Below are 19850 nucleotides of genomic sequence, written 5' to 3' on the forward strand. Positions count from 1 at the left end.
AAAAAAAAAAAAAAATGAAAAAGCTCTGGAAATTTTACTCCTTTTTCTATACTAAGTAAAATATTCTTTCAAAGCATCTGCATATCTTACATACAATATTTATGTCCTTCACTTATTTGTAAGGTTTGTTGTTGTTGTTACAGATGATGATGATGATGATGATGATAATTACTATCAAAAGGAAACATGTGTATCTAGTATCTGGGACTGATACGTGTCCAGAACAGATGCTGCCAATTTGCCTTAACTGATTCCTCTTTTTTTTTAAATATGGAACGCTTCACAAATTTGCATGTCATCCTTGCATGGGGGGCATGTTTATCTTCTCTGTATCGTTCCAATTTTAGTGTGTGTGCTGCCCAAGCAAGGGCTGATTCCTCTTTTTTTACCTGACATAGTTTGAATTCTATCCATGGCCTTTAAACTGGTTGGTTAGATTGTTGATTTGTGGTTTTTTGTTCAGCTGTGAAGTTGCTTGAGTGGAAGAGATAAATAAGACAGGTGGCAGAAAAATGCATACTGGGTACATTAGTGACACCAATTTTCTCTACAAATAGATGGAATCCCCAATCACACAGCCAAGGCCAGCTCTGCAGGAGGGTCTAATATAAGTTCAGGGGACTGTCCTGAGACTTCAACCCAGTCTGGGTACCCAGAGCAAACCAGGGCAGCGTGAGGCAATCTTCAGAGCCCACTGTCCAAAACAACGTACTCAGATATTTCTGTTATCTATTTGGCCGTGCCTCATCTTCAAGGTTAGGTTATAATTGGTCCAAAAAAAAAAAAAAAAAAAGGTTGACTATGTTTCTTTCAGTTCTGCTTCTTCCATTATTTTGGCTTAGCTGATTGAACAAAAGTGGGGTGCCCTCATTTTTCTTATGGCCTAGCGATGTCCTTTCATATCTCCAAAGTAGAATCCACTTTTTCACACAACCTGCCTGCTGGTATAATGATAGAAACTAAAGATAAATGTCAAATTGATGCTTCCCTTTTACATTGGGCCTAATTTTTACTTGATTTGGCAGCTTTTTTCTTCAGTTTACATTATGAGTTATTATAATTCACTGGTTCAAATGCAGATGAAATTTCTTCTTTGTTCTGTGTTTTTCCATTCATTTGGAGAGTTGTGAAAGGAGATATGAAAACATTGCTTACTATCCTTACCAGAATTCCCATTCATTTAAAATGTATATGAGCTTGTTTATCTTTAACTTTGGAAGACAGTAAGTGAATCCTAAGTTAACCCCATTGTAATAGAAAATTAAGACAGTAAATAAATGTTTAAAGACATAAAGCATTAGTCCATTTGTAATTTAGAGTGTTATTTTAACAGATATTCAGGCCAAACCCAATGAAATGGGTATAATGAAAGTGACATTCCTAAATTAATGTCACCATGAAGGATTAGGCAACATTACTTCATGCATATAAGAAAGTAAAAGGGAGTAAAAAATTAATGTAAAAATATCTTTTGGTTGAAAAAATTTAAGAAAGTTAAGTTGATGAGTAAGATAGTACGGCGTAAATGGGTTTTCCTGGATATCTTTGTTTGTTTTAACATGTTTTTAGAAAATATTAGATTTTACATAAATTTATGACTGTTTTAAGCTCTTTATTTTATGGACATGTATACAGATATGCCTCTTTATACCAAACATAATCACAGAACAAAGCATAACAGTGAATGAAAAAAATTCTTGTTCATTGAATTTTTCATTCACAAATGTTATTAGGAGAAAAAGAGAGAGGTCAGCAAACATAACTGTTCACATATTATCTCTGACACAAAACCCCTCACAAACATTAATTCTCCTCTGTATGCACTCATAAAGTAAATGTTGCACATGAAATAAACAGGAACATTAAATATACAAATACATAAGCAGTCATAAATGTTAACCCCTATCCTATTTTAGCATATTCATAGGTCTATTTCTGCATAACAATTAATGCCTCATGCTGTTTCAGCACCAACTTAGCAGATAATGAGACTTCTGTATGTGAAAATGTAAATGATTTTACTGACCAAGTAACAGGGGACATGTATTTCTTTTCCATAAGAAAATCTAGCCAGTAAAGAACTAAAACAGGGTTGCAATTGCAATAATTTTCTTTGGAATAAATTAAAAACCTCTTTCTTTAGTAAAAAGAAACATTATCAAACACCTTACTAGAAATTTGATAAGATAAAGTTACACAGTAGGTCAACTCACTTTTATTGTCAGCAACATGATTTATAATGCATGTGTCTTGTAGGACATCTATTAATGCAGATATAATCCTATAAGCCCCATCCATCAACGTGAGTGCAATAATAGGGTTCTGTTCAGCAGATCTGTCTTGCACAGCAATATCTTAGGTGTTTCAAATGAGCATTTGCTACATAAATATTATTGTATACAGACTGAGAGTTGAATTAATCCAGGCTTAAAATTATTTCTAAAACTATTTCATAGTATTCCAAATCCATGCAACAGATCTCTCTTAAAGTTCTGTCCTCCACATTTGATGAAACTTGGTCATTTCAACTCAGTGTGAAGCCAGCCTCTAAATCCTAACCCTGTTCCTATTTCCTTTTCTCAAATATTGTGTGGGATTTTATTCCCCTTTTTTCCTCATTCATAAGCTTAGTCTATTATTTGTTCATTTGCCCAAACATTCAATCAAAACAATATATTTTTTCAAGTTGTAGGTGAGGTAGACCAGTAGATTCTAACTTTTAGAAAACAATAATGTCTCATGGAGATTAGGAATAAATAATACACATAAAAAGTAGTAAGTTCTACAACCGATGTAAGGACAAGGTTATATGAAAGCATAGTAAAAGTTTTCAGGGTTGCTAGGAGATATATAAGGGAACGTTTAACTTAAGTTAGATTTTAGGGTTGAAAATTAAGTTAAAATTTTGAGAACACATGCAGGAAAAGTAAAAGGCTTAGGTAGAAGGAGAACAGTGTGTAAGGACAGAGTGATGAAATATCATGGAATGGTGTGGAGCTGTAAGTGTGGAGTATGGCAGGGTAGCAGAGGTCCAGGGAAATCTGGTAATAGGGCTAGAAAAGTATGTAGGCACCAGATTATAAAATCACTGTATGCTGAGAGAAGCGACCACTTACTGGAAGGTAGGATGTGTGGAGAAATGAATCCGAGGCGATCTTCGGGAGGATAGATGGCGGGGGAGGGGGCCTCTGCCAGCTGCTTCTGGCAAGTGATAGAGCCACGGAGCACAAAATTGGAACATTTAGAAGTCGGCTCCGCAGAGGGACGTTGCTCCAGAGGCTAAGCCGGGGGTGGAAACTTCGCGGGACAGTGTGGTCTCAGGACCCTCGGGGTCAGGGAAAGACGGGGGTGCCTGAGTGCAGCAGAGCTCCCAGGTATTGGAGCGGGGAAGCCAGCTGCAGAGACGGAGCCAAGGCACGGGCTCTCAGCTCGGGGTTGCCATAAACTGTGATCCGCGGCCCAGTGGGGCCACTGCTCCTCCAGCAGGGACCCAACAAGCGGCAGAGCTGGGGAGACTCCTCTTCTTCCCCCAGGAGGAGCGGCGCGGGAGCGCACCGCAGGGATCTGCTGGGTTTGGAGACTCCACGCGGGGTCGGGTGCGAGAGAGAAACGCTCAGTCACAGGCCGGTTGAGCACAGAGTGTGGCTGGAGACCAGGGAGATGGGAGTGACTGCTTTTCTCTGGGGGCGCACTGGGGAGCGGGGCCCCGAGTTCTCAGCTCCTCCGGGTGAAGATTGGGAGGCCACCATTTTCACCCTGGTCCTCCAAAGCGGTACCGAGAGCTTGCAGGGAACAAAAGCTCCTGAGAGCAAACCCCAGCAGCTTGCTTAGCCCGGACTCACAAGGGCGGGGCAATTCCGCCTCCGGCAAAGACATTGGGAACCATGGCAACAGGCCCCTCCCCCAGAAGATCAGCAAGATCAGCCAGCAAGCCAAGACCAAGTTTACCCATCAAGGAGAACAGGAGAACTCCAGTGGTAGGGGAATACTGCACATAGAATTCATGGCTTTTTTTTTTTTTTTTAAAGATTTTATTTATTTATTTGACAGAGAGAGGCACAGCAAGAGAGGGAACACAAGCAGGAGGAGTGGGAGAGGGAGAAGCAGGCTTCCCGCGGAGCAGGGAGCCTAATGCGGGGCTTGATCCCAGGACTCTGGGATCATGTCCTGAACCGAAGGCAGACGCTTAACGACTGAGCCACCCAGGCGCCCCGAATTCTTGGCTTTTTTACCATGATTCATTAGTTTTTAAAGTTAATTTTTTTAACTGTTTTTTTTTTTGAAATTTTCTTTTTCCCTTTTTCAACCAACATCTTATCAATCCCTTTTATAGAAAAACATTTTTTATTTTTCATTTTTAGAGTCATATTTTATCCCTTCATAGTAGTTACTCTTATTTTTGGCATATATATATAAGTTGTTCTCTCTTTAAAATTTTGAAATAGAGTTTCTTCTAACAGATCAAAATATACCCTAAATCACTAGTGTAAGGCTTTGTTCTAGTCTCCTGCTTGATCACATTCTCTCCCTATTTTTTCTTTCCTTTTTTCTTTTGTTTTAAATCTTCTTTCTTTTTTCAAACAACTTCTTATCTTATCAATTCCTTTTATAAAATCTTTTATAATTTTCATCTTTACAGTCATTTTCCATCCCTTCATTGTATCAACCCTTATTTTGTACATATATAAGTCTTTCTTCCTTTAAAATTTTAGCAGGCACTTACTTCTAACAGACCAAAATATGCCCAAAATCTAGTGTGTGACACTGATCTATGCACTAGCCTGATCATATTTGATCATATTCTGTTTTTTTTTTTGTTTTGTTCTGTTTTTGTTTGTTTTTATCTTTTTCTATCTCCTTTTTTTTTTTTCTCTTTCTTTTTTCTTTCTTTCCTTTTCTTGTCCCCTGGTTCCAGGTCTTTTCTGATTTGTATAGAGTATATTTGCTGGGGACGTTGTTAACCTGTTAGTATTCTGTTCTCTCATTCATCTATTCTCCTCTGGACAAAATGACAAGACAAAAAAATCACCTCAGCAAAAAGAACAAGAGGTAGTACCCTCTGCAAGGGACCTACTCAAAACTGACATTAGTATGATGTCGGATGTAGAGTTCAGAATCATGACTTTAAAGATACTAGCTGGGCTTGAAAAAAGCGTGGAAGTTATTAGAGAAAACCTTTCTGGAGAAATAAAAGAACTAAAATCTAACCAGGTTGAAATTAAAAAGGCTATTAATGAGGTGCAATAAAAAATGGGGACACTAACTGCTAGGATAAATGAGGCAGAAGAGAGAATAAGCGATATAGAAGACCAAATGATGGAAAACAAAGAGGCTGAGAAAAAGAGAGATAAACAACTACAGGATCACGAGGGCAGAATTCGAGAGATAAGCCATACAAAAAGACGAAACAACATTAGAATAATTGGGATCCCAGAAGAAGAAGAAAGAGAGAGAGGGGCAGAAGGTTTATTGGAGCAAATAATAGCAGAGAACTTCCCTAATGTGGGGAAGGAAACAGGCATCAAAATCCAAGAGACACAGAGAACCCCTCTCAAAATCAATAAAAATAGGTCAACACCCCGACATCTAATACTAAAACTTACGAGTCTCAGAGACAAAGAGAAAATCCTGAAAGCAGCTCGGGAGAAGAGATATGTAACCTAAAATGGTAGAAACATTAGATTGGCAACAGACCTATCCACAGAGATCTGGCAGGCCAGAAGGGACTGGCATGATATCTTCAGAGCACTAAACAAGAAAAATATGCAGCCAAGAATACTATATCAAGCTAGGCTGTCATTCAAAATAGAAGGAGAGGTAAAAAGCTTCCAGGACAAACAAAAACTAAAGGAATTGGCAAACACGAAACCAGCCCTCCAAGAAATATTGCAAGGGGTCCTCTAAGCAAAGAGAGAGCCTAAAAGCAGCATAGATCAGAAAGGAACACAGACAATATACCGTCACAGACACCTTACAGGCAATACAATGGCACTAAATTCATACCTTTCAATAGTTACCCTGAAAGTAAATGGGTTAAATGCCCCAATCAAAAGACACGGGCTATCAGATTGGATTAAAAAACAAGACCCATCAAAATTCTGTCTGCAAGAGACTCATTTTAGACCCAAAGACACCCACAGATTGAAAGTGAGGGGGTAGAAAACCATTTACCATGCTAATGGACACCAAAAGAAAGCTGAGGTGGCAATCCTTATATCAGACTAATTAGATTTTAAAACAAAGACTGTAATAAGAGATGAAGAAGGACACTATATCTTACTTAAAGGGTCTATCCAACGAGAATATCTAACAATTGTAAATATCTATGCCCCTAACATGGGAGTAGCCAATTATATAAGACAATTAATAAAAAAAAAGCAAAGAAACACATTGACAACAGTACAATAAAAGTGGGAGACTTTAACACCCCTCTGACTGAAATGGACAGATCATCTAAGCAAAAGATCAACAAGGAAATAAAGACTTTAAATGAAACACTGGACCAAATGGACTTTACAGACATATTCAGAACATTCCAACCCAAAGCAACATAATACATATTCTTCTCTAGTGCCCATGGAACATTCTCCAGAATTGATCACAATCTAGGTCACAAATCAGGTCTCAACTGGTACCAAAAGAGTGGGATTATTCCCTGCATATTTTCAGACCACAATGCTTTGAAACTAGAATTCAATCACAAGAGGAAAGTCGGAAAGAACTCAAATACATGGAGGCTAAAGAGCATCCTACTAAAGAATGAATGGGTCAACCAAGAAATTAAAGAATTAAAAAAGTTCATGGAAACCAATGAAAACGAAAACACAACTGTTCAAGTTCTTTGAGATATAGCAAAGGCAGTCCTGAGAGGAAAGTATATAGCAATACAAGCCTTTCTCAAGAAACAAGAAAGGTCTCAAATACACAACCTAACCCTACACCTAAAGGAGCTAGAGACAGAAGAGCAAATAAAGCCTAAACCCAGCAGGAGAAGAGAAATAATAAAGATCAGAGCAGAAATCAATGAAATAGAAACCAAAAGAACAGTAGAACAGATCAACCAAACTAGGAGCTGGCTCTTTGAAAGAATTAACAAGACTGATAAACCCCTGGCCAGACTTATCAAAAAGAAGAGAAATGACCTAAATCAACAAAATCATGAATGAAAGAGGAGAGATCACAACAACACCAAAGAAATACAAACAATTCTAAGAACATATTATGAGCAACTCTATGGCAGCAAATTAGATAACCTGGAAGAAATGGGTGCATTCCTAGAGATGTATCAACTACCAAAATTGAACCAGGAAGAAATAGAAAACCTGAACAGACCTATAACCACTAAGGAAATTGAAGCAGTCATCAAAAATCTCCCAACAAACAAAAGCCCAAGGCCACATGGCTTCCCAGGGGAATTCTATCAAACATTTAAAGAAGAATTAATACCTATTCTCCTGAAACTGTTCCAAAAAATAGAAATGGAAGGAAAACTTCCAAACTCATTTTATGAGGCCACCATTACCTTGATCCCCAAACCAGACAAAAACCCCATCAAAAAGAAGAATTACAGACCAATATCCTTGATGCACATGGATGCAAAAATTCTCACGAAAATACTAGCCAAGAGGATCCAACAGTACATTAAAAGGATTATTCACCATGACGAAGCAGGATTTATCCCTGGGCTGCTAGTTTGGTTCAACATCCGCAAATCGGTCAACGTGATACAATACATTAACAAAAGAAAGAACAAGAATCATATGATCCTCTCAATAGATGCAGAAAAATCATTTGACAAAGCACAGCATCCTTTCTTGATCAAACCTCTTCAGAGTATAGGAATAGATGGTACATACCTCAATATCATAAAAGCCATCTGGGAAAACCTTCAGTGAATATCATTCTCAATGGGGAAAAACTATGAGCTTTCCCCCTAAGGTCAGGAATGCAGCAGGGATGTCCACTATCACCACTGCTATTCAACATAGTATTAGAAGTCCTAGCCACAGCAATCAGACAACAAAAAGAAATCAAAGGCATCCAAATCGGCAAAGAGGAAGTCAAGCTCTCACTCTTTGCAGGTGATATGATACTGTATATGTTAAACCCAAAAGACTCCACCCCAAAACTGCTAGAACTCCTACAGGAATTCAGTAAAGTAGCAGGATATAAAATCAATGCACAGAAATCAGTGGCATTCCTATACACCAACAAAAAGACAGAAGAGAGACAAATCAAGGAGTCGATCCCATTTACAATTGCACCCAAACCATAAGATACCTAGGAATAAATTTAACCAAAGAGGCAAAGGATCTGTACTCAGAAAACTATAAAATACTCATGAAAGAAATTAAAGAAGACACAAAGAAATGGAAAAATATTCCATGCTCATGGATTGGAAGAACCAACATTGTGAAGATGTCAATGCTACCTAGAGCAATCTACACATTCAATGCAATCCCCATCAAAATACCATCCACTTTTTCCAAAGAAATGGAACAAATAATCCTAAAATTTGTATGGAACCAGAAGAGACCCCGCATAGCCAGAGGAGTATTGAAAAAGAAAAGCAAAGCTGGCAGCATCACATTTCCAGACTTCCAGCTCTATTACAAAGCTGTCATCATCAAGACAGTATGGTACTGGCACAAAAACAGACACATAGTTCAATGGAACAGAATCGAGAGCCCAGAAATGGACCCTCAACTCTATGGTCAACTCATCTTTGACAAAGCAGGAAAGAATGTCCAGTGGAATAAAGACAGTCTCTTCAACAAACGGTGTTGGGAAAATTGGACAGCCACATGCGGAAGAATGAAACTGGACCATTTCCTTACACCACACACAAAAATAGACTCCAAGTGGTTGAAAGACCTAAATGTGAGACAGGAGTCCATCAAAATCCTAAAGGAGAACACAGGCAGCAACCTCTTCGACCTCAGCCACAGCAACTTCTTCCTAGAAACATTGCCAAAGGCAAGGGAAGCACGGACAAAAATGAACTATTGGGATTTCATCAAGATAAAAATCTTTTGCACAGCAAAAGAGACAGTCAACAAAACCAAAAGACAACCGACAGAATGGGAGAAAATATTTGCAAATGACATATCAGATAAAGGGCTAGTAGCCAAAATCTATGAAGAACTTATCAAACTCAACACCCAAAGAACAAATGATGCAATCAAGAAATGATCAGAAGACATGAACATTTTTCCAAAGAAGACATCCAAATGGCCAACAGACACATGAAAAGTGCTCAACATCGCTCAGCCTCATGGAAATCCAAATCAAAACCTCAATGAGATACCACCTCACACCAGTCAGAATGGCTAAAATTAACAAGTCAGGAAACGACAGATGTTGGCGGGGATGCGGAGAAAGGGGAACCCTCCTACACTGTTGGTGGGAATGCAAGCTGGTGCAACCACTCTGGAAAACAGTATGGAGGTTCCTCAAACAGTTGAAAATAGAGCTACAATACGATCCAGAAATTGCACTACTGGGTATTTACCACAAAGATACAAATGTAGGGATCCGAAGGGGTATGTGCACCCCAATGTTTATAGCAGCAATGTCCACAATAGCCAAACTGTGGAAAGAGGCAAAATGTGCATCGACAGATGAATGGATAAAGAAGAAGTGGTATATATACACAAAGGAATATTATGCAGCCCTCAAAGGAATGAGATCTTGCCATTTGCAACGACGTGGATGGAACTGGAGGGTGTTATGCTGAGTGAAATAAGTGAATCAGAGCAAGACATGTATCATATGACCTCACTGATAGGAGGAATTCTTAATCTCAGGAAACAAACTGAGGGTTGCTGGAGTGGTGGGGCATGGGAGGGATTGGGTGGCTGGGTGATAGACATTGGGGACGGTATGTTTTATGGTGAGCGCTGTGAATTGTACAAGACTGTCGAATCACAGATCTGTACTTCTGAAACAAATAACGCAATATATGTTAAGAAAAAAAAAAAGAAGAAGAAGATAGCAGGAGGGAAGAATGAAGGGGAGTAAGTCGGAGGGGGAGACGAACCATGAGAGATGATGGACTCTGAAAAACAAACTGAGGGTTCTAGAGGGGAGGGGGTTGGGGGGATGGGTTAACCTGGTGATGGGTATTAGAGAGGGCACATTCTGCACGGAGCCCTGGGTGTTATGCACAAACAATGAATCATGGAACACTACATCAAAAACTAATGATGTAATGTATGGTGATTAACATAACAATAAAAAATAAAAAAAATCACTGTATGCTAACAGTTTATACTTATTACTGGGGAAACCGCTAAAGAATGTTTAGCTGCCAATAGATTTCACCACATTTGGATTTAAGGAAATTAGCCTCCTAACTTAAGAAAATTAAATAATAAAATACTATTTTTACTCCCCTGAAAACTATGACTTAAGCAATTTTTATAAAGCTCGACAACGGGGCACCTGGGTGGCTCAGTTGGTTAAGTATGTGCCTTCAGCTCACTTCATGATCTCAGGGTCCTGGGATGGAGCCCTGCATCTGGATCCCTGCTCAGGGAAGAGTCTGCTTCTCCCTCCTCCTTTGCCCCTCCCCCTGCACGTGCTCTCTGTCTCTTTCTCTCTCTCTCAAATAAATAAATAAAATCTTTAAGAAAAAAAAGCTCGAGAACAAGCACAACTAAAAAATATACATTTAGGGATACATACATGTGTGGTAAATACATTACAAAGAACACATGTATTGAAAACACAAAATTCTTGCTATCCTCAAAGAATAACGTTTACCACTGAGGGAACAACAGATAGAAAGGATTTCATGGAGTGTCCAGGTAGAAGTGTACTTAAGAAATTTGATTTTTAAGTTAGGTACCACTATGGTGGAAAGTTATTTGAGTATTACACTTTAAAACATTAATATATATTCTAAGTTTCAAATTTTATAAAATAAACTGCTTAAAATGAATAAACATTTACAAATAAAATATTTGAAAACATTACAAACAAATTTCAAATATTACATTATAAAATATTTTTAAATGAATTAGATGGGGAGAAAAAGAAATAGAAGCAAATTCAACATCTCAGGTAAGAACAGATGAGAGATTTAACAGAGTAGTGAACTCTAGGCAAAAGGGAAGAAATCAGGTTCAGTCAATGGTAAGACAGAAAGGAAAACAGTAATGAAGGCGGCCTCAAAATTCAAGGTTAGAGGCATTCTAAAGAAGAAAGTGTTCATTAGGGTCTAACACCGCAGAAAATTAGAACAGAAAAGTACAACTGGATTTTCAAACTGTGGGGGCCACTTGTCCATTTGGCCATAGCTTTTCTATGCCTTAGTGGAGACTGAATTCATAGTGCAATGGGGATTCAAGAATGTCTACTTCGGAGCTGCTTAAGGGTGGTGATCTGGTTTGGAGGGCAGGTGCTAGGGTTCTTGTGTTGATGCTGTGATTATAGGAAAACTTCAAATTTTTAAGTGTCAACTACAGATCAAAAAAATTACATTGTTAAGATGCTTTTACTTACACTTAAATTGCTTTTTAAAATGCCAGTTTTTGAATAGAATCATCATCATCATCATCATCATCATTATTAGGGCTATTATATTGCTCTTTGAGGTGATTTTAGGAAGTGTTGATGGGAAGAGAGATGCTCTTTTGGCACTAAAATAGTTGAAGAGGAATCAGGAAATAAGATGGAGAGTTAGTGAAAGGCAATAGAGTGCAACAGTTAAAGTTATAGACTTAGAAGCTAGTTCCCCTAATCTGAATTCTGGCTCATATGTTCAGAACGAGTACAGTTCAGTGACTTAATTAACTTTTTTTTGCCTCAGTTTCTTTGACTGTAAAGATACTACCTATCTCAAAGCATTGCTAGGATTAAAATAGTTAATGTATAATACTTAGAATATTATCTGTCTTATAGTAATCTGTTCTAATTCTAAATATTATTTTGGTGAAATTGTGAAGAAACTGTAATTGCTTCTCCTTTCTGCTCTCTATGTAGCTAAGAAATATTATGCAACACTTGTAAATAAGATACATGGGTGACTGTATATCATTTTAATGTTATATTGGAACATGAAAGTCACCATTGAAAAATTATTTAATTTTCTAGGAGAATATACATTTGTTTGATTTACCATTTCTATTGATTAGAGATTAAGCTCTGTGAAATTACGTATTAACTTGCAGAATAATGACAGTTGCAAATAATTTCTGCCTGTGGAAAAGAGAAACAATAATGCTTAAAGTTTAATGCCTTGTAGGACGTAAACTGGCTTTTTCTTTAACTTTGCAAGTTTATTTCGGCATTCTTATTCTTAGTGACTTTCGTCTCTTTAAACTAGTTTACCACCCTGCTGATACTCTCATTCATAAGAAAAATTATATGGCATGTGCTCAATATATATTTGTGTGACTCATGATTTTTTGTTCGTATTAGCATTATGTTTTAACTTTGGAAAATGTTTGTTTATAAGTCACTTTTACCTATTTCCCCATCTTATATAGTAGTAGTAAACCAGTATAAAATAAGGTTCAATAAGAAATTTAGTGGTGTTGAAAGGATACAATCCTTATCTGGATATGGAAATATCATTATAATATTTGGGGAGCTTATTTCTTATATATTCGGGACAGTCAAGCTGCCCCAATTACTCAGGTAACCATTGCTTCTATATTTTGTTCCAGAATAAGAAGGCCTGGGGGACTTAACATGCCCTAAAGCTTTAACATCTTTCTACAACTTGCTGTCCTCTTTATGCCCACTGCAACATTCAGAGCTCCCATTTTTTTTCTGTCTAGATCAAAAGGAACCTTATCCCTATGAATTTGTTCAGTACTGACATGCAGCAAGTTTTCTTTCTCTCTCCTGGTAAGGTATTTTTGAATGATGATACCAGATGAAACACAGATCAAACAAGCCTACTAAATTTCTTTCTGGATTTATTTTGTAGACTGCCTATTCTCCATTAGACAGTATGTCTTAAGTTATGGGTATATAGTGGAGAGAAAGAATGAGGAACAGGTGGATAGAGGATAAACAAATATTCCTTAATTCCCAAGTACCCTGAAAATCCGTCAGAGTGTAATCTACAGCCAAACTCGAGCTTCCATCATTATTTAAAGGCCTCGGTGCCAACAAAACTGAGTCATCTCCTTCTCATAATTAATTATTACAGTAACTTTAAGATTATACTGCAGAGTAGATGGTGATGGAGAAGTGAAAATAAAGAAAAACATTTTGGTTAGATTGTATCAGTGCAAAAAAAAAGACAATTTATAAAACAAGGCATTAAACAGGAAAAAGTTCTAATAATAATAGAGGAGGGCTGAGATCAAGAAGTCGAAGAATTAGTCTTGAATAGTTGGAGCCACACCTGCTCTTCTAAGATTAGAAGTAAACCTAGGTGTGTTGGTAAAAATATGATACGTTTCATTAGGCTTGCACTTTATACTTCTTTTTTTTTAAGATTTTATTTATTTATTTGAGAGAGAGAATAAGAGAGCACAAGCAGGATGAGCAAGACAGGGAGAAGCAGACTCCCTGACGAGCAGGGAGCCCGAATAGGGGCTCGATCCTCGGACCCTGAGATCATGACTGGAGCCGCAGGCAGCTGCTTAACCCTCTGAGCCACCCAGACAAGCCTGCGCTTTATACTTCCCAAAATATTTTACATATATAGTCCATGTTCGACATTGATTACATTATCCCACATCATTTACTTAAATTAAGGAGAAAATATGTACTTTCTCTAATCATGTTTTTAAAAATCAGTTTTTAAAGTTATCTTCATCTTTGGATAATATATTTTTTCAATAAAGTAATAAAGTGATTGTAGTTTTATTAAGTAAAACCTAAGGCAGTGACACATAGTGGTTAATACTTGTACTCTATATTAGAATTCAATATCTACAATTCATTAGCTGGGTGGCTTTGGGCAAGACATTTAATCTTGTATCTTGGTTTTCTCATCTACAAAATAAGAACAGTAGTTTTACCTATCTCACAGGGATGTTTCACTAATGCATGTAAAGCCGTTTGTGCCAAGCCCAGAGAAAGTCTCCAATACATAAAGAACTTTTATAACTCAACCATAAGAACAGAAGAGATACTTCTCCAAAGAAGATGTAAAAATATCTAATAAGTACATGAAAAGATGTTGAATTTCATTAGGATTGGAGAAATGAAAATCAAAACAAGTTATCACTTCACAACCACTAGGTGGCTATAATTAAGAAGAAAGTTAATAAAAATTATTGGCAAGGATATAGAGAAATTGAAATCTTAGACACTTGTCGAGAATGTGAAATGGGTGCAGCTACTCTGAAAAACAATCTGGTAGGTCTTCAGAATCTTTAACATAGATACTATACAACCACTTCATTTCTGGTTACATGTCCAAAAAAATGAAAATATTAGGTCCACACAAAAACTTGTATATGAATGTTCATAGCAAGATTATTCATAATGGCTCCAAAGTGTAAACAACTCAAATGTCCATCACAGGATGAACAGATACATAAAATGCAGTTCTATGTGGTATAATATTATTTGGTAATATAAAGAAATGAAGTACTAGCATATGCCATAACAAGAATGAATCTTGAAAACGTTATACTAAGCAAAAAGAAGCCAGTCTCAAAAGTCCACATACTGCATGATTTCAGTGGGGGGTGGGTTACTATTAATAGATACCAGGTTTCTTTATCAAGTGATGGAAATGTTTGAAAACTGATTATAGTGATGGAGGAACAATTCTGTGAATATACTAAAAAGCATTGAGTTGTACACTTTAAATTGGTGAATTGTATGGTTGGTGAATTATTACCTCAATAATGTTGTTTTTATAAAACATAAAACATTTGGAAGCAGGAAAATGTTTACTCCTTCTTCCATAATTATTTGTTGATCCCCTACCATTATCAGATAATGTTCTACTTGTAGTGACACTAAGGTTTTATTACTTAATGATAAAATGGCACTTATCCACCTTATCTAGAAATGCATTCACAGTTCATGGAATTTCAGATTTAACACAATATTTGGAAAATCATAAGGCTGCAAGGGACCACATGGGACTAGTATGATTGCAAATAAACTACATCATCTTACAGTTAATGAGCGAGATCTTGAGTGAATTGCTCAAAGACACACAGTTTTATTAAACAGTTAAAAAGCTGAGTCTTAAGGGCGCCTGGGTGGCTCAGATGGTTAAGCGTCTGCCTTCGGCTCAGGTCATGATCCCGGGGTCCTGGGATCGAGTCCCGCATCGGGCTCCCTGCTCCTTGGGAGCCTGCTTCTCCCTCTGCCTCTCTCTCTCTCTCTCTCTCTCTGTCTCTCATGAATAAATAAATAAAATCTTTAAAAAAAAAAAAAAAAGCTGAGTCTTAAAATTTTCAGTGCATTTTTTCCTTATACTTTACCTTCTTTTTGTGTCTAAGAAATGTTGAAATCTCACACACCTTCAGAAATTAGGGTATAATGGAATTGGAAACAAACGAGTTAAAAAATGAGATTGTTGGCCAAAATCAAAGCAGCACTGATGGGAACATATTCTGGGTAAAATAAACAAACAAATACATAAAGAGTGCAGCTTAGACTTTCACCTAATGTTTTAAAGAGAGACTTGAGAAATTATCTAGTTTACTTATTTGTTTCTAAGATTTATTTATTTATTACAGAGAAAGAGTGAGCAAGCGGGGGGTGGGAGAGGGGCAGAGGGAGAGAGAAAGAGAGAGAGAGATCGAATCCTGAAGCAGGCTCCCTGCTAATTTTGGAGCCCAACACAAGGCTCTATCCCAGCACTTAGGTCAAGAGACCATGACCTAAGCCAAAATCAAGAGCTGGCCACTTAACCATCTGAGCCACCTGGGTGTCTATCTATCTAGTTAGAATTATTTCTGCAATATCTATGCCAGGATTTGGACCATTTTTTCCTTAAATCTCAAAGGTGTTCTGTTATCTCATAAATTATTTAAAAAATGAGCATCAAGAAAAAATGAGCTTTAAGGAATGTCAAAAATTCTAAGGTATTATTAATTAAAATTTTAGGTTACAACATTTAATGTGAGTAATATGATATGCTAATATCATATTTGTACAAAATCTTATTTAGTCATAGTGTAGATTAAAACAATAATAGCAACAAAAACTAATATTTGGAGGGAATTATGTACCTTTCAAACCTAATTTGATATACATTATATTGGCTTTTAAAAATAAGATAAAGGGCAATGTAGATTATGATAAAGTTTTTTGTTCTTTGGTCAATAAGATAAATCTATTTTCTACTAATATTTGATATCGGAGAATACCATTGAATGTAAAGTTGATGGTTGTCTTATGTTATTCTGTTCACCCAGGCTGATTCTTGGAGTTCGTAAATTTTTCATCTATTGATCTATCAGAAAAGGTCTTTTATTTTGGTCTGGAACCTGAGGCTCCATTGATTCCTATCTCTGTTTTCTAGGCTACCAAAAGATATATTTACTCAGAGAAGTTTATAGATCTTGAAGTTGTTTGTCTTAAGTTATGTTTATTACTAAGTGTTATTTGTACTAAGCTGGAATACATCACTCATATTTCTGGCTTCTTGAAATACAATAAAGCAATAATTCTCAGGGCATGGATGACTTCAAAAGTAAAAGAAAAGAGTGTCAATTTACTATGATGAATTTCAAGTGAGTTCATCCAACTGTTCACTTTTGATTCTAAATGATCTAGTAAAATAATATTCTTTCCTAAGTGAAATGATGTTTCAGTCTGCTGACAATGAAACCATCACAAATCACTAAAGACTTCTTACCTGTGGAAGCACACCATTCAAATGCACACTGTATCATTGACTACTTAAAAACCAAGCTTTAGAGTCTTTGAGAAAAGTTGGGATTTTCAAGTTTTCAGAATTTAGTAACATCCTTCCCCATAATCCTTCTGAATAATTGAGAAAAATGCACTTGCCAAAGAGGAGAAAAGTATATTACTACATTCTGCAGTGGTATCTGTTAGAACATACGACAAAACCAACTTTACTAATGAAGATGATGTCCTAGTTGTTGTCTAACTTTTATTTATGCTTTTTCTAGTTGTGTGTCAAAGTTATAAAAGTTTAAAATGTAAAAATTAATATGATAATGATGATCATAATATAAATACATATGTATATGATCTGCGGGAAGTGAAGATTTTCAAAACAATGTAAACTAGGGTTATAGAGTTTACTACTTAAAAATCTAACCTTTCTTCTGGATTAATAAATGCAGTCAGTGTTCATAAAGATGTCTATTTGTGCATGTAAATTTATGCATATATGTCTTAATCAGCAACTATATATAATAAAACCTAATTTTAACTTCATCAATTTTCTTCTAGTTCAATTGCAATATATTTATTTGAAAAGTATCTTCTACATTTTATGCTATCCTCTGTCTCCTCATCATTTCATTATCCTCATTTTTTCCTATCCATTACCAGAAGTAAAGATAGAAACACTACTTTATAATTGATAATCAGCTTATTTTCCTTTCAAAAAAAAAACTGGAGAAGAAACTGAATTCCATCTCTATCCATATATTTGGAAATCTCTTCATGTTCTTTTAACTTTAGATCCAATTAAAATGCAAATTGCCTTTAACAATTGCTTAGGATAGTATAACATCTGGTTGGAAACTTTATTCGGCCTTTAATAAATCTGCTTAGATTTAGTATCAGTGAAATAATCCATTTTGCTTTGAAAGTCAACTCTTCATTATTTTAAAGAAAAACTTTTCACTGATTGTAGATTATATAACTCTAATATCATTAAAATGTCTTTTTTTATGTTGCTCAAATAAATATCACCTTACATGAAAAGAGAAAAGAATAGTTATAAGTGGTTATTGGGATAAAGCCCACCCCCTAAAATGTATTGTTTATTGAATTTACTTATTGAAGTCAGGATCTGAATCCCATTCTTCAGACCTTTCTGATTTCTGCTTACTATTATCCAGTGACTTTTAATTATGATGTGCTGTTCTATATGATCTGCAATCATATATGAAAATAGGATACATTTGCCCTACTATTAATTTTTTTGTATGTGCCCTTTGTGTTGGACAAAACATTTTAAACTTAGTTTACATACTTATACCTTGATAGCATAGTGACCTTCAATAAAAACTGATTTTGTTTTATTTTATTTATTTATTATTGTTTTTTTTTGTTTTTTTTTAGAGTTTGTGAGCAGTGGGGAGGAGCAGACAGAAATGGGAAGAGAGACAATCTTCAGCAGGCTCCAGGCCCAGGCCTGAGCATGATGCAGGGCTCAATCTTACCAATATTTTTGAGTATTTCAAATGAAAGTTATTCTTATTTAAAATCAGTTTGGGGGCCCCTGTGTGGCTCAGTTGGTGAGCATCTGACTCTTGATTTTGGCTCAGGTCATGATCTCAGGGTCATGAGATGGATCTCCAAGTGGGGTTCTCAGAGGGGAGTCTACTTGAGTATTCTCTCTCTACCTCTCCCTCTGCCCCTCCCCCTGCTTGCATGCTCTCTCTCTAAATAAAAATACATAAAAATCTTTAAAAAATAAAAAAAGAAATACTCAAAAATATTAAATACAGATCTTGATTATGAAATGAATCCACTAAAAACTTAAAAATATACACACATCATATATAGGATATATGTTACCTGTTGAACAGTTTTTAAATAACTGATAAAAAAAAAGCTAAAAAACTTTAAAGACCATGGATGTATCCTGTATGTATGTATGTATGCATGTATTTACAAATATATTTTAATAAAGAGGTATGAAAAGTAAAATTGGGAACAATATAAATATTTTTAGTTATTGTGGAATAGATAATATATTTCACTCCAAATTATTGATATTCATTAGATTTCATTTAAGTCAATAAAATTTATAACAGCATATTTAAAATTATTAATATTTGAAATTATTTATTCATTTATTCTTTCTTTCAAATATCGTATTCCTGTACCTAAAATAAGAAAGGTGTGGGGTGCCTGGTTGGCTCATTTCATAGAGCATGCAACTCTTGATCTTGGGGTTGTAATTTCGAGCCCCATGTTGGGTATAGATATTGCTTAAAAATAAAATCTTTAAAAAATAAAAATAAATAAAACGAGAAAGGTGTTATATATTAAGAACAAAGAATACAGAAGTGAACAAGTCAGATGCAGTTTGTTGCCTTGCAGAACATGTAATCTAGCTCTGTGCATAGTATTTTTTAAAGATTTATTTATTTGTTTATATTAGACAGAGAGAGAGACAAGCAGGGAGAGCAGCAGTGGGAGAGAAATAGGTTCCCTGTGGAGCAGGGAGCTCGACTCCAGGCTCCATCCCAGAACTCTGGGATCATGACCTAAGCAGAAGGCAAAGGCTTAACCAACTGAGCCACCCAGGCACCCCCAGCTCTGTGCATAATATTACATATTTAGAGTAACTTGGGGTCTGTGGGGAAATACCTGATAATCTATAAGAGGTTATTTTTTCCTTAAATTTTGTCTGGTTGTACAGTACATTTCCTTTTTTTATATATATATTTTATTGTTATGTTAATCACCATATATTACATCATTAGTTTTTGATGTAGTGTTCCATGATTCATTGTTTGTGCATAACACCCAGTGCTCCACGCAGAATGTGCCCCCTTTAATACCCATCACCGTACATTTCTAAAAGCATTCCTTTAAGGGGTGCCTGGGTGGCTCAGTCATTAAGCGTCTGCCTTCGGCTCAGGTCATGATCCCAGGGTCCTGGGATCCAGCCCCGCATCGGGCTCCCTGCTCAGTGGGAAGCCTGCTTCTCCCTCTCCCACTCCCCCTGCTTGTGTTCCCTCTCTCATTGTGCCTCTCTTTGTCAA

The 19850-nt window shown here is 36.3% G+C and overlaps 1 protein-coding gene and 1 non-coding gene across 3 annotated transcripts in view; both read right to left on the reverse strand.

Moving 5' to 3' along the window:
* KLHL1 (kelch like family member 1) overlaps positions 1–19850 on the reverse strand; it is a 378567-nt gene that overhangs the window by 190621 nt on the left and 168096 nt on the right. The gene's annotated exons all lie outside the window — the stretch shown is intronic.
* Positions 265–367, reverse strand: LOC114213191 (U6 spliceosomal RNA). The gene has a single exon (XR_003610159.1). It is a non-coding gene; the product is annotated as a U6 spliceosomal RNA (small nuclear RNA).

Source organism: Eumetopias jubatus, unplaced genomic scaffold, assembly GCF_037043125.1.
Source record: "Eumetopias jubatus isolate StellerSeaLion01/CBP00866 unplaced genomic scaffold, mEumJub1_p1.0 scaffold_3, whole genome shotgun sequence".
Classification (NCBI taxonomy): domain Eukaryota; kingdom Metazoa; phylum Chordata; class Mammalia; order Carnivora; family Otariidae; genus Eumetopias; species Eumetopias jubatus.